Source organism: Gekko japonicus, unplaced genomic scaffold (assembly GCF_001447785.1).
Source record: "Gekko japonicus isolate JY-2015 unplaced genomic scaffold, Gekko_japonicus_V1.1 scaffold399, whole genome shotgun sequence".
Lineage (NCBI taxonomy): Eukaryota > Metazoa > Chordata > Lepidosauria > Squamata > Gekkonidae > Gekko > Gekko japonicus.
The window spans coordinates 664371-678505 of record NW_015175981.1 but is presented as its reverse complement, the minus strand read 5'-3'; the positions used below and the strand labels follow the sequence as shown (position 1 = coordinate 678505).

The window sequence follows — 14135 nt, the reverse complement described above, 5'->3', positions numbered from 1 at the left end:
TTTCTACAAATTCCTGTGATGCTCAACATCCTCATTCTCTGAAAAAGTGAGCTCTAGAGGTATTCATTGATCTGTTGTCAGCTGAAAACCCATTGATTTGAGCTGGGTTCAATATTCATGTTGTCTCCATGAAAAATAGTTGCTTTGCAAAGAGGAAAATGTATGGCTAATCACATCCATTACAGAAACAAAAGGGAATTTCCCCCAAAACAATCCCCATGGGTGCAATTAGGATTGTCCCTTACTTTACACTTGCATCTAAATGATACTACATCACTATTATAAATGCTGCTCTTCCTTACATGTTCCAATATAGGAAAGGGTTTCTGAGAAGGGATGTGACTAATGACTCTGTGTATTGGAGGCCATTAAGAAGGGGGAGAAAAGTAAGGATAGTTTAGCCTTAAGCAGATCTCTCTGCAAGTGAAACCTCTGTGCATGTTTATTAGCAGAACTTGACCTCCGACTTCCCTTTCGCTGTCTCTGTCAGTAGGTATGACTGACACAGAAAACAATTTAAAGAGAAATGATTTGATGGGAGGTGAGGGAGGTTAGCCAGTTATACTCTGAAAGACCTGGCTTTCCCATCTCACCTTCTTCTGACTCCAGACAGCTCTGTATTCCAGATGACCTAGTTCCACTGGGGAGCTTACCAGAAACCAACAGGTTGGCCGCAACTCTGAAAGGCTTTCCAGCCAGACGTCATTGTTGCAATGGGCCTGCCTATCTGGAAGCTTTATAATTTTCTTCTGTCCCATTTTACAATGCAATACATATTTAAAGGCCACCATGTTCAGTGAAACAAGAATGTCATGTTTGTGAGTGCCTCTACCACTTCAAATACATGTCTAGGGCTCCGGTAACACATGCCAGATAACGTGGGGGGGGGAGGCAAGGCTATTTGCGCTGTCGCAATTTGACCCGCCACTATGTGATCAGATGTGACGGCGGTGAACCGGTGTTGTTTTCATTGGCGCATGTTTCTGGCACACTTCAACGAAGAAGCAGGGATGCGAGAGGAGCGCGCTGGAGCGATCACACGGAGAATGTCCATCTGCGCCCTGTCACAAACCATTTGATAGTGGACTTTCCCAGGTACTTTTTACCTCTGCATCTTCGGCCAGACAATACGGGTTGGCTACGGGTGCGCGACACTTACCAGATGTTTCCATGTGATCGTGCCCTTATAATCTACCCGGCATTCATGGCTCTCCCACGGCAAATTCTGCGTGTGAACGGGACCTAGACTAGTTTTCCATATGCAGCAGTGTGTGTGGGGAATTCCTGCTTCTACTCCCCTGCACCTTGCAGTATCACAGTTGAGGAAGTGATGTAGTTCCCATGCATCTTCTGAGCATTTGACTTTCGATCTGGCTTGATGATGCAATGACCACTGGAAAAATAAAATGGCAGAAGAAGAAGAGGAGGAGGAGGAGAGTGGATTTATACCCCACCCTTCAGTACCCAAAGGTGTCTCAGAGCAGCTTACAAACGCCTCTCCCTTCCCTTCCCCACAACAGACACCCTGTGAGGTAGGTGGGGCTGAGAGAGCTCTTGACAGAAACTGCTCTTTTTGAGAACAGCTCTTATCAGAACTATGGCTTGCCCAAGGTCATCCAGCCAGGTGCAAGTGGAGGAGTGGGGAATCAAACCCGGTTCTCCCAGATTAGAGTCCGCACACTTAACCACTACACCAAACTGGCTCTCAGAAAAACCTTTCTGCATTACGAGGCCACGAGAAAAAGCCTCAACAATGCTGCACATTCGTTATTGTAAACATACTGCTACAAACATAAGAAAATTAATAAGAGTTTTAACATATTTATAAAAATACACCAAGGGAGCAATCCTAAGCTGGTCTCCTCAGAAGTAAAACCCATTTCACTCAATGGCGTTTACTCTTTTAGGATTGCAACACAATTGTAAAAACAAGTCTCTCGAGACAATTAATAATGTATTATTCAGCCCAGGATGGGGAGGAATCTCCATGTCTGAGGCTAAATGAGTCATGATTTGATAAAGGCCTTCTTGGTTTAGGGTTGCCAGCCCCAGGTGGGAGCAGGGAATCCCTTGATTTTGAGGGCTCCTGCCCCCTGCTGGCCAGCTGACTAGTGGGGGAAGCCCCGCCCCCAACATCCACAACACCGTATGATGTTGCCGATGTACTGACATAATGTAGAAGTGATGTCATCATGCCAAGGATGCACAGCAACACTCTGGCATTTTGGGCAAACCTCTATGGTTACCATAGGGTTTTCCCCAAAATACTAGAGCATCGCCACATGACATCCCCGGCATCATGACGTCACTTCAGCGCGACGTTGACATCATGTCAGGGACATCACACAAGGCAGTGTTGCCCTGCCCCCCACTCCTGGAAAGCGCTCTCCCACCCCTTCCCCCCCATTGGCGAGGAGGTAAGGAAGGCCTGGCAACCCTGTCTTGGTTGTAACACCAGAACTTTGGAACTCCCTCCCCATGGAGATTCGCCCATCTCCCTTTGCCATTGTCTTCCACCAGCTGGCGAAGAACATCAACTCCTATTAGCCTTCTTCCCACTTGTGTGCCTATGTTTGATTTGTTCTGAATAATGTATACGTATCTGTGTTTTATACACTTTTTTAAAAGTCTGAAAAGTGTTTAATGTCTGAAATGATTTTAATGTTCCAATGTTCATCCCCTAGGGGACCCTGGATGGGGTGGAAAGGTGGCATAGAAATGTTTACAATATCTGCTGTCTTCCATGCATTTTGAAACCAGAAATGGGATATGTTTTGTCTTCTGCTGGAAGGTGTGAAGACTCATACCAAGGCAGAAAGAACTGCTGAGCAGTGTAATTAAAACATCTGACTTGAGATCCTGCTAGGCCACACTTAGATGAGTCCGTTGTCCAAAAGCCAGCCTCCTGGGTCACATCCATTTATCTTACAGAGGCCACGCACCAGATAGCTGGCAAACCAGGGATGCATTACAGCATGTATCCATCTTACACTCCTGATTTCTTCCAAGAGTTGTTTCTCATAGGACCTCCCTGTTTTCCCTGAAAGTTTCAACAGATTATGTCCTTGGAAGGAATGACCCTACTGATTCAAAAGCATAAGACCATTATTCATATCAAGGAGTAACTTCTGCTTAATAGCAATGATAACAAATGACACACTGATTTAGGAGTGGAGTGGCACTGAAAGTAGCAAGGGTTGCATAGTCTGGAACCAAGGCAAGTAATTTATCTTCTTCTTTAAAATATTCATTTTCAAATTAGATTGTTATAGAGAATGAATATCAGTGTTCTTCACCTTCAGAGTTCTTGAAGGAGACCTGCACTTATTTATTTATTTTGTATCCGTTATCTGTCTACCGTACTTTACTCTCACTTATCAACTGTGAAAATAGTTGGGCTTGGACTTCGATGGACCTCCAATGGAGAAATGCTGACAACTGTGGGGCAGTCATGGAGAATTTTTCTCAAGGTGCCCGTGCTTGGCACATAAGTGGTGCAGCCAAGAAGGTGTTCTCTGATCTTCAAGGGTACATGAAAGGGGTTGGGATAAGATGGTCTCTGAAAGCTAGGGAGTCTCATAGATCCAGAGGAGTTAGATGTGTTAGTCTGTTGCTGCAAAATAGTAAAGAGCCCAGTAGCACCTTTAAGACTAACAATCTTTGTTGTAGCAGATACATTCTCTGTTGTGGCCTCCACCTTATACAATGTCCCACTAGGAGATCAGGAAGGCTTCCACACATCTGTCGTTCTGCAAACTGAGCCCATCTGGGGAGGGCGGGATACAAATATAATAAATAAATGAATAAATAAATAAATATAAAACAGAATTGTACATGAGGGCATTTTTATAAAGGCAATAGGACTATGTTAAAATGGAATGGTTCGAGAAGGTGTTTTAATAAAGAGAACAGGACTGTAGACTATACTGCTGTGTACAGTTTGTATTATGTGTTTGCAGTACCTATTATTTTGCTTTCACTACATCTTTTTCTACTTATTTTCATCTTTTTCTTTTTCTACTTATTTTCAGCATTTAAAACATAATGTCTAATACTTGTGCTTTGCTATCAGTTTCTGTAATCTTAGTCCTATTTATCTGCTTATTAGATGTCTCATCCTGTTGACTGCATGGCCTTATACTGCAATTTGCCTTGAGTCTCAGTGAGAAATGTGGACTATAAATAGCGTAATGTAAACCACAATCTTTTATTGTGCCCAGAAAATACTAGGGAGATAGTGCACATGATGGGCAGTGGTATTATGTAGAGGTGTGATTGAACTGCCTGGTTCTGTGTCAGAATGTGTCTTACAATTTCCCCCAACATATTAGAATTCACTCTGTGGCACAATGAAGGTGCAGGATGGTCTATAACTCAGTGGTGGAGCTAGGGTTGTAGGGATGCCAGACCTCCCGAGTGGGGGCAGGCAGGGGTCCATTGGTTTCAGGTGCTCCTCTCCACCACCAGCCAGCTGGCTGGCAGGGAAGGGGAATTACCACCTCCCCAAAAAAACAGGCAAGAAGCCAGAAATAAACATGATATACCTACGTAGGGATGTGCACTCAGGTCGGCCAAGCTGATTAAAAAACCCCTGAATAATGCCTATACAGCATTATTTGGGCTCCCCAGAAGCTGAAACAGATACTCTAATCTGATTCGGCTTCCTGAATAGATCTTGCTGTATAGAAGCCAAATCTACTCTGGGCAATCCAATTCTGGGGCAAGCGGGCTGGAGAAGGAAAAGGAAGGCATTTAAAACATGCCTCCCCAATCTTTCCTCCCTTCTCCAGCTGGCCTGCAGCCATGGGCCAGCTGGAGAAGGGAGGGGAAGGCATGTTTAAATGCCTCCCCAATCTCTCCAGGCTTCCCCAGCCTGCCCACTTTGGCGGGCAGGCTGGCGAAGGCATGGGGAGGCATTTAAACATGCATACTCATTCTCTCCGGTCTTACCTGCTTCGCCGGTGGGGCTAAGGAGGTCACAGGGAAGCATTTAAGCATGACTCCTTGCTCTCTCCGGCCTTCCCCAGCACACCCGCTTTGGCGACTGGGCTGGGGAAGGCACGGGTAGGCATGTTGAAATGCCTGCCCAATCTTTTTTCCCTTCTCCAGCTGACCTGGAGGTTTTTGTCATCTTCTGGTCATGGAACAGCAGTCACTGGGGGTGTGGGGGGGAGGTATTTGTGAATGTCCTGCTTTGTGCAGGGGGGTGGACTAGATGACCCCAGAAGTCCCTTCCAACTCTATGATTCTAGGAGGGGAGCTGAACCACCATCCATGAAGCTTTCAGGTGTCCAGTAGATATAGGACTCCTCTTGGTTGCACTGAGGTGGAAGGAGCCATGTTGCTTTTGCACTTTCCCTGGCTGTGTTCAATGTATGGGTGGGACAGAAAGCAAGCCAAGACTGGCTTCTATTGGTTGACTGCTTCCATATATGGCTATCATACAGGTGTCATCAGCATGCCACCTTGTAATTGGGTAGTGTCACTGTGAACTGAAGTGCAGTTGCTGTGCTTTCAGTCCCTTGGAGTTGGGTCATTTATTTATTTATTTGGAATTTATTTTCTCTGCTGAAATAGCAGACGATACTGGGCTTTTCCACATTCTCATTTTTCCTCCTTGTATGTTCCTGCTGCTGCTGTGTGTGTGTGTGTTCTGTTCCACACATGTTTTACTCCCTGTAGTGGTCAATTCAGTATGACATCACCCTATGTCCAGCATAAAAACCCGCAGTTTAAATCTACAGGGAGATAGGCTGGACACAAAGTGATGTAATATTGAATCAACCACTAGAGGGAGCAAAATGAATGTGGAACCCCAAAGCAAAAAACATGTGTTACCCCAAAGCAAAAAACCCCCCAAAGCAACAGGAACACACAAGCAAGGAAAGTGAGAATGCGGAAAAGCTCACTAGCTGTGCTGCATCACTGTCAATGATGTGCCACTGTCCCAGGTTTAGGATTGCGTGGCTGAAACTTATAGTGTATTTTCTGACGTTATTACTCATTTTTAAATCAATATTGTTTTATGATTATATCAACAAATTACTGTGAATTATTTATTTAGCTGGTTCCTAAGTGATCAATTGGCAATGATAGCTTAAATTGGCTTTTGTTTCTTCATGACTGAACGCACAATGATTTGATTTATGTCTATCCACCCTGCCCGTTGGAGAACTCTTTTACAGTTGCCAATTGAGATTACAATTCCATTTTGGGATACCATTCCCCAGGCAGAGGCAGGGGATCCCCTGCTTTCGTGGGCTCCTGCCCACCACTGGCCAGCTGGCCAGTGGGAGGAAATTTCCCCGACCCCCAATGCCATGCATGACGCACTGACATCACCTGGAGGAAAGCAGAATGTCTCTCCAGCGTCGCCGGCATGCTGACATCACTTCCGGGTAACAACAGTGTGTTGCGCAACAGCCCCCCCACCCTTGGAATGCCCCCCAACCCCCCCACTGGTGTGATGAAGGGATATGGCAACCCTAATTCCATTCCTAGTAAAACTGCCACCAAAATGTGATCTTAAGTGTTTCTACCCAGCCTGGCCCATTTTGGAATGCAAACTATTGGTAGTATCTATATACTAATACCGAAGTCGCCCCCTTGCGTGCGGATACTTCTTTCCGCACATTGGGGGCACCTGGGGGGGAGGGAGATTTTCGTGCACACTTGGGGCAGTCCCCAGGTGTGCACAAAAATCTGAAAAATATCGGAGGGATACTTAAATCCCCCCAAAAGTAAAAGAGCGTCCACTGCGCGTGTGCAGGGAACGCTCTTGGAATGGCTTCGGCAGCAGCAACAGGAGGGGAGGGGGTGGGGGGAAGGCTTGGCCAACCGGCGAGGCCTCGCTGCCGCGACTGCTGCTGGCCGGGGAGGAAGGTAAAAGTTGGCCGGGCCGATGAGGCCTCGCGGGGGGGGGGGGGGGAGGAAAGAAACGCGCGCCCGCCATTGGTTAGAAAGGGAGGTAGAGGAAAAGGAGGCGCGTGGGATTGGCGGGAGGCGGTGCATGGGGTGGAGTATGACAGAGAGACAGGGGGGGATGGGCGGGGCGGGGCCCTATAGGCCTCGCCATGGGTTCTGGGGATGGGGGGGGAGACAGGGGAGAAGGCTTACCTGCGGGTGCTTCTCCTGTGGAGCGTCTCCCCCCCCCCGCGAGTATCACGGGTCCTGCCTCTTGTTACTTTAATATTTTTGTTGTTGTTCAGTAGCACAGTCGAGTCCGACTCTTTGTCACCCCATGGACCAGATCACGCCAGACCTTCCTGTCTTCCGCCGTCCTCTGAAGTTTGCTCAATTTCATGTCCATTGCATCTATGACACTGTCTAACCATCCCATCCTTTGCCGTCCCCGTCTTCTTTGACCTTCGATCTTTCCCAGCATCAGGGTCTTCTCCAGTGAGTGCTCCCTTCTCATTTGGTGGCCAAAGTATTTGAGCTTCAGTGCTCTCCTGTCTGAAAAAGTATTAATCGCATATGCAGCTTTCCTAATGAATTATACCTATTGATGCAGCAACATGTTGTACACACAAGACATTTATGAGTACTGTTGTGCTCCAGTTTATAAACGCTTTCCTTGTAATGGCGCATGGGAGGTACAGTTAAATTATTTACACAAACCTCTGAAGCAAACGATGATGTATGATAATTTGCTGTGGATAGCAATTTCTATTCATCATTAATTAATCATCTCTGAAATATTTACAAATGCTTGTTTTCCCTTTACTTTTTATCAGGGCTTTAAACCTTGTTCAAGCACCACTTGACTGTCTGTTGATTTGTCTGGTTTGTAAAGAACTGCAACTGGTCCACTCCCCCCCAAACTACATATGTACTTTATTTTCTGTAACAGGATTTGTGGATGTTTTAGAAACACAGTGTCCAGAATCCAATGAGTTTTTGAGGTATGCCTGAGGGCTTGAACATGCCCGGTGAGATTTCTTATTCGTTTTTTGCTTTGTATGGGAAAATCCACATCATAATGCAGGCTGTTTCCGAGTCTCCTCTCAAATTCAAAGGAGGTTTGTTTTATGACACGTGGGATTGCTATGTGGAAAAAATTGGGGCTCCAGACTTCTGATAGGTGTGCAGAAGTAATTGCTGTTGGGATTCTAGCCAATAAAAACAAAGTAACTTTAGATCTTTGTTCGATTAAGGCATTTAAATAATGCCTTTCCATAATATGTGATCTCCAGGTAGCTTACACAAGTGATCAAATTCAAAATAATGGCAAAACAAGCAGCAAATCAGGTAAAGAAGCAGGAATCAACCAGTTTTTAAAAAGCACTTTAAACTTAAATACGTAGTTTAAATCTAAAAGAGCAGTTTAAGAGCAGTTTAAGCACAGCAACTTTAAACTAGCAATCCAAACAAAAATGAAATGAAATGATAACAAAGCCAAGCTGTGGAGAATAGGATAGATTTTACCTGGCAACTAAGCGATGGCACTAGATGAACTTGGGAGGGAGTTCCATAAACAGGGGCAACCACAGAAAAGGTCCCGTGTCCAGAAATTGGGAACATCCAGAAAAGGACGCCAGTGATTTTGTCAGCTAGCAGATGGGTTCATACAAGCCTGAAGGCGCCTTTAGAATTCTGATACAGGGTGCTTGGGTGCAAGTACAAAATGGTCACTGCGGGAGGTGCAGCTAGGTTTGCCAGGCATGACACAGCAACCAGTGGGACACTGGGAGGGCAGGAAAATGGGGGCTCTGTTGGCAATGGCATGATGACACTTCCAGGAAAATGTAGAAATCATGCCTCTCTAGGATTTGCTGGAATCTCTATGTTAAAACCATAGCATTTTCATCAATTCCTTGAAAGGACTGATGTCACTTCCGGGTTTTCCCTGGAAGTGATATCAGGGTGTCCCTTAACAGTGATAGATTTTTTCCTCCTGGTTGCAGCAGCAGTGGGAAACAGGACCCAGGGGCAGGAGATCCCCTAGGTGCAGTCAACCACAGAATGGTTGCCACAGGAGGTGAAACCAACCACAAAATGTCAGGAAGTAAGTTCATGCACAGCAAGCTCAGGTCATGCTCCCCAGTTTAGGATAGGTTTAAAATAAATCCAGTCACGTCATCAGCATCTCACTCCTGCAGTCCAGTGGACTCAGAACAATCGGAATAACTTTCAAGTTAAAAAATTGAATAGCTCCTGAAATATATTTACAGTAGCCCCAACACTGAGTTTAATTTTATTAAATATCACCTTTGGGTCAGAATTCCATCTCAGGTTATATCAAAAAAGAATGCAAAGATAAACAAATCCTTAACCTGTTCAACTTCAATATCATCCGACAGCCAATAAAAAGAGGTCAATTTTCTCTTCTTAGAGAAGATCATACCCTTAGATTTATGATGGTTCATCAACATACCTTCCTTAGAACAATACTTGGAGAAAACTTTTAATGATCTTTGCAATCCCACCCTTGTACAGGACAATCATGTACAACAAGATTGGAATGCCACAGCTTGCCAACTTTGGTGAGTGCCAGGCAGGGGTCATTTCGTAGAAATAGAGGTGCAGGCGCTCATTAGCATAATTCATTAGCATGATATGGGAGCGGTGGCGCAGGCAGTTAAACGCCTGCCAGTAAAATCAATAGCGAACAGCCACAATGGCTGTTCGAATCCCCACCGCGGCCGGAGTGAGCTACTGGCCCCAGTCCCAGCTCCCGCCAACCCAGCGGCTCGAAAGTAACTACAAGTAGAGAAATGGGTACCTGCCTTAGAGGCAGGGGGCACCCTCCTCCTGGTTCTGTGCCAGGAGGGTTGATGGCGATGGCAGCAAGAGAGAAGCGGCGGCGAGAAAGAACAATGGCGGCGTCCGGCAGACCGTGGAAGCGACGACAACATCGGAGTGAGGCGGAGCCGGATGACGCAACTGCAGAGCGACGCGGCGTGGCTGGAGCCCGATGGAACGAGTAGCCGGAGAAACGCCGCAGTCCTGAGCAGTGCGCACCAACGGAGGATCCACCTGAAGCCCGCCGATGGTCGCCGCTTGCCGGAGCACCGAGACTCTGCCTGAGCCGCCAAGAAGGAGAGAAGCCCGCCATCTGGGTGCTGTTAGGCAACTCCGCCCCGCACAAATTGTCGCCCTAGGTAGGATTCGACTACTGACGTAATCTACTTGTAAACCGCTCTGAGACCCACTAGGGGTCATGAGCGGTATAGAAATCACATGTAAAAATAAATAAAAATATATATATTTGCATATGCCACACCCCCTGACATCACCGGAAGTGTGTCAGAAGGCAACACCCACCGCTCAGGCTCCACTGGACTGTTTTGGATTGCTAGCTATTGGGGGGGGGGACGTGCAGATCTGTGCTCGCAGAGGAGGGAGAGCTTGTACCTGAATAAAACCTGGTCTTAAAGGTGCCACTGGACTGTTTTGGACCGGGGGGGGGGGCTCTGCAACTTCCCTGGCTGCTTCTTGCTCTGACTGAGGGCTGCTGGGAGCAGGGGGTGGGGCTTGTTGCATGTGCCCACCCCCTGGGCTCTTTACTGCTGGAGCGCTGCTCCTGTGCGCTCCTGCAGGAAATGACCTCTGATGCCAGGTCTCCTGAAAATTCCCCCCCCAAATAATTCAAATATATTAAACAATAAGGGGGTCAAAATAATCCTTGTCTAACTCCCTTATAAATGGAAAGGCTCAGTCAATTCCCCCTCATCACCACAATGGACCTGAGGTGTACAATCCATATGAAATTGTTGTATGAGCCATAGCCATCTTTTATCCATGGTGGAATGGAATATTTTCCTCCAGAGTCTTGCTCTAAGAATAGCCACAAAGGTTCCTTTAAACCCATAAAGCCAGTAAACAGAGTGCTATCAGGGGGAGAATAATATTTCTCAGCTAAATGGAAAAGAATGAAACAGTGGTCCAAAACAGACCAGCCCCTTCTAAAGCCAATCTGCTCCCAACCAAGAATGTCATTTTGTTCAGTCCCCCCAAATTAAAGTAAACTGGGTGTTAACAGCTTGGATCCGGCCACCAACTAGGATTCACCCTAAACAACTAATTTTAATTAAGTCAGAGCTCCCAGCTTTCCCTGGAAGTAAACAGTTAATGGGGGATTTAATTTCAACAGGGAACACAGGAAGCTATTGGGGCAAAAGATGCTGCATTTTATGGTTTTAGAACTCTGACGCAGAGAGAGTGTGTCTTAGGGATGCCAGCCTCCAGGCAGGAACTGGGGATTCCCCGGGAATTTCAGCTCATCTCCAAACTACAGAGATCAGTTTCCCTGGAGAAAATAGATGCTTTGGAGGATGGACTCTATGGCATTATACCCCACTAGGGTCCCTGTCCTCCCCAGGCTCTATCCCAAAATCTCCAAGAGTTTCCCAACTTGGATCTGGCAACCCTAGTGTGACTGGCCTAAAAAATCACCCCATGAACTTCCTCCTCTGACTTCCTGTTGCTTACATCAACTGCTAACAGCCCCTAGAATTCCACACAGTAAAATACAAGTGTGGTGCCCAAGAAAATGACATTTAGCATGAAATTACAGGAGAGGTGTGTGTGAGGGGGGGAGACCTTTATGGTACCAAGTATCTAAATAAAGAAATTGCCCATTGCCTCCCAATAACTTGAAAGAAGCCATTACTATTCATTAAGTAAATAGTATCCATTATACACTCATTTACATGGGCTGCAATAAAAAAAAATCATAATGAAAGGGCTGTCATGGTCTATTGTGTTGCACTTCTGTGGCTGGAGTTTGTTTTTTAAATTATACAGTAAAGGAAAGGAAAGCTGCAAAATGCTTTATTAAAGTAACATTATCTTGCCACAATAAATCCAGCAAAGCACAGGGATTAAAGCATTACATTAGAAATGCCTTTTTTTTCTATGAATGTCGCTGAGAGATCTTTAATGTACTTTAATTAATGCCTACCTTGCTTCAGAGGAAAAGGGTTCTGGCCTGGGAATGAATGAGGTAGTCTGGGTCTCTTTCCTCTCTTCCTCCCTCCAGCAAAGGTCGAGGGTAGGTAAGATCTGTAGATTTAGAGCTAGTGAGTCTCAAGAAGACCTCGAATGCAGGAAGCTGCGCTATAGTAGATCAATACAAAAAGCATCTCCACGTATTTGCTGAACGTACAGGGAGGGAGAGTGGGTGCAAGCTTGCTGGCCCCGCCCCGTGTAAACATCTGTGGCCAGACAAAAGTGGCCAGACAAACTCTCCCTCCCCTTGATCAGTATCAGTCAGAAAGCAGAGTTGTCAAGTGATTGCATGTGAGCACTCACACCCCCTTCTCTGTCATCCAATCTGGGCTACTGAGTGAGACCATTTGTCTGTCAAAGTTAGCATTGCTTGACTAGCAGTAGCTCTCGAGTGTCTCAGCTTTTTTGCTGGAGATTGAAGCTGGGGCCTTCTGCATACATCAAGCCACAGCCTCTCCCCTGATCCATATTGCTTTTTTTCCCCTTTCACATCCAAGGACTTGTTTGCCCAATTTTATTTAATAAAAAGAGAAGAGGTACAGTATTAAAAGACAATAAGGTAATGTTGGGGGGAACTAGGGTTGCCAGGTCCCTACGTTCTGCCAGCAGGGGGATGGAGTTTCCCTTCCTGGATCTTCTGGTGAACGCACCACAATGATGTCACCCAGAAGTGATGTCATCACGCTAGGCACATTGCCAGGGGGATGCTCTAGTGTTCAGCCAGAAACTCTATGGTACCATTGAGTCTTTTGTCCTAGTGTTAGAGCGTCCCCCGGTGACATGCCTGGCGCGATGACGTCACCTCCGGGTGACATCATTACGCCAGGCATATTGGCGTGATCCCGGCACTTTGGGGGTGGGGTTCCCCTGCTGGCCGGATTTGTGCCGGCGGATCGGGGGCCCTGAAAGCAAGCAAACCCTTGCCCCCAGTGGAAGAATGGCAAGCCTAGGGGGCATCATGGCACATGAAACCATGTTTCCAAGGTACACTCCTAAGTACTTGGCAAGGGTGATGGGGCACTATGCCAACCTAACAGATACACAGGGAAGCCAGGATATCTTCTTTGGCAAGGATTCTAGCTTCAGAATGTTTCTATGAAGAATAGGAGATGTGCCACCCATCATCAATCTCAGAACCGGATTAATTATCAGAAATAACTAATAGACCCCAGATCCATTCCAAATGAAATCTTCAGCCTTGTCTGTTTGGACGAGAGATACTAGATGAGGAGTTGATACTGTGACTAGGGGATAGTGTGAAGGAGAGTTAAATGCCAAGGTCCCAGGATTTCATTAATGTTAAAGTGAATTTCCACTAACAAAGGACTTCATAATTAAGACATTCAAACAAGGGTTTCAGATTTTACTAGCTGATCCGATGCACTGATACAGCCAAGTCGCAGCCCTAAATGGAAAGAGGTCCAGAGGGCTTCAGGAAGGAATGCTTGTTACAGTGTGGATCCTGAAACAGAGCGAGATGTGGAATGTAGAATGACAAATCCAAAGGGAACTTGCGAGGTATTTAAAGGCAAATTATAGCTCCCTTTTTTGAAGTGTAGAAAATGCTCAGGGCACCAAACTAAGTACGCTGCAGAAAGAGGATGTAGCAGCAGAATCTTTAGTCTTTCCTTCTACTAGCATTGTGCTTGCACTGGAAAACCGATGACTAAGCTTCATCATCCCCCTCACCCCGTCTAGGATTGCCAGTCAAATATTGGCAACCGGTGGGAGGTGGACAGGGGCAGGAACATGTAGATACAAGGTGATAGGGCACCACAAAGTCATTCCAGTAGGACCTTTGAAGTTATGTCATCGCATCAGCTTGATACTCTATGGCCGCGTTCAGACTGGCAGTTTGCAGCGCTAGGGAGTCACGTCAAAGAAGACCCGGAACAGACCCGGAACAGCTTGGTCGCGGTATTCCCGTATACACTGCAGCAAATGAAGCGAGAGGATACGGTGGAGGAAGTGCAAGAGAGCATTCGCACTGTTGGCCCGCCCCTGGTGGGCTGTTAGCGGCTGTTTCTGCAGTCCACTGCGTGCGCCTATGTGCATGGGCGCCTGCTGCGGAAACAGCCAGCACCTATTATCAATGACTGCAGGTTGTTCCCGCCTTACAGGGCTTGCATTCACACGTCAGGGGACCGGAATCAACTCGCTCTCCACTCGGTTTGCTACCACTT

The 14135-nt window shown here is 46.5% G+C and overlaps 1 protein-coding gene across 1 annotated transcript in view; it reads left to right on the top strand.

Annotated features, from left to right (window-relative positions):
• Window positions 1-14135, top strand: part of KCNH7 (potassium channel, voltage gated eag related subfamily H, member 7) — a 455965-nt gene that overhangs the window by 227047 nt on the left and 214783 nt on the right. The gene's annotated exons all lie outside the window — the stretch shown is intronic.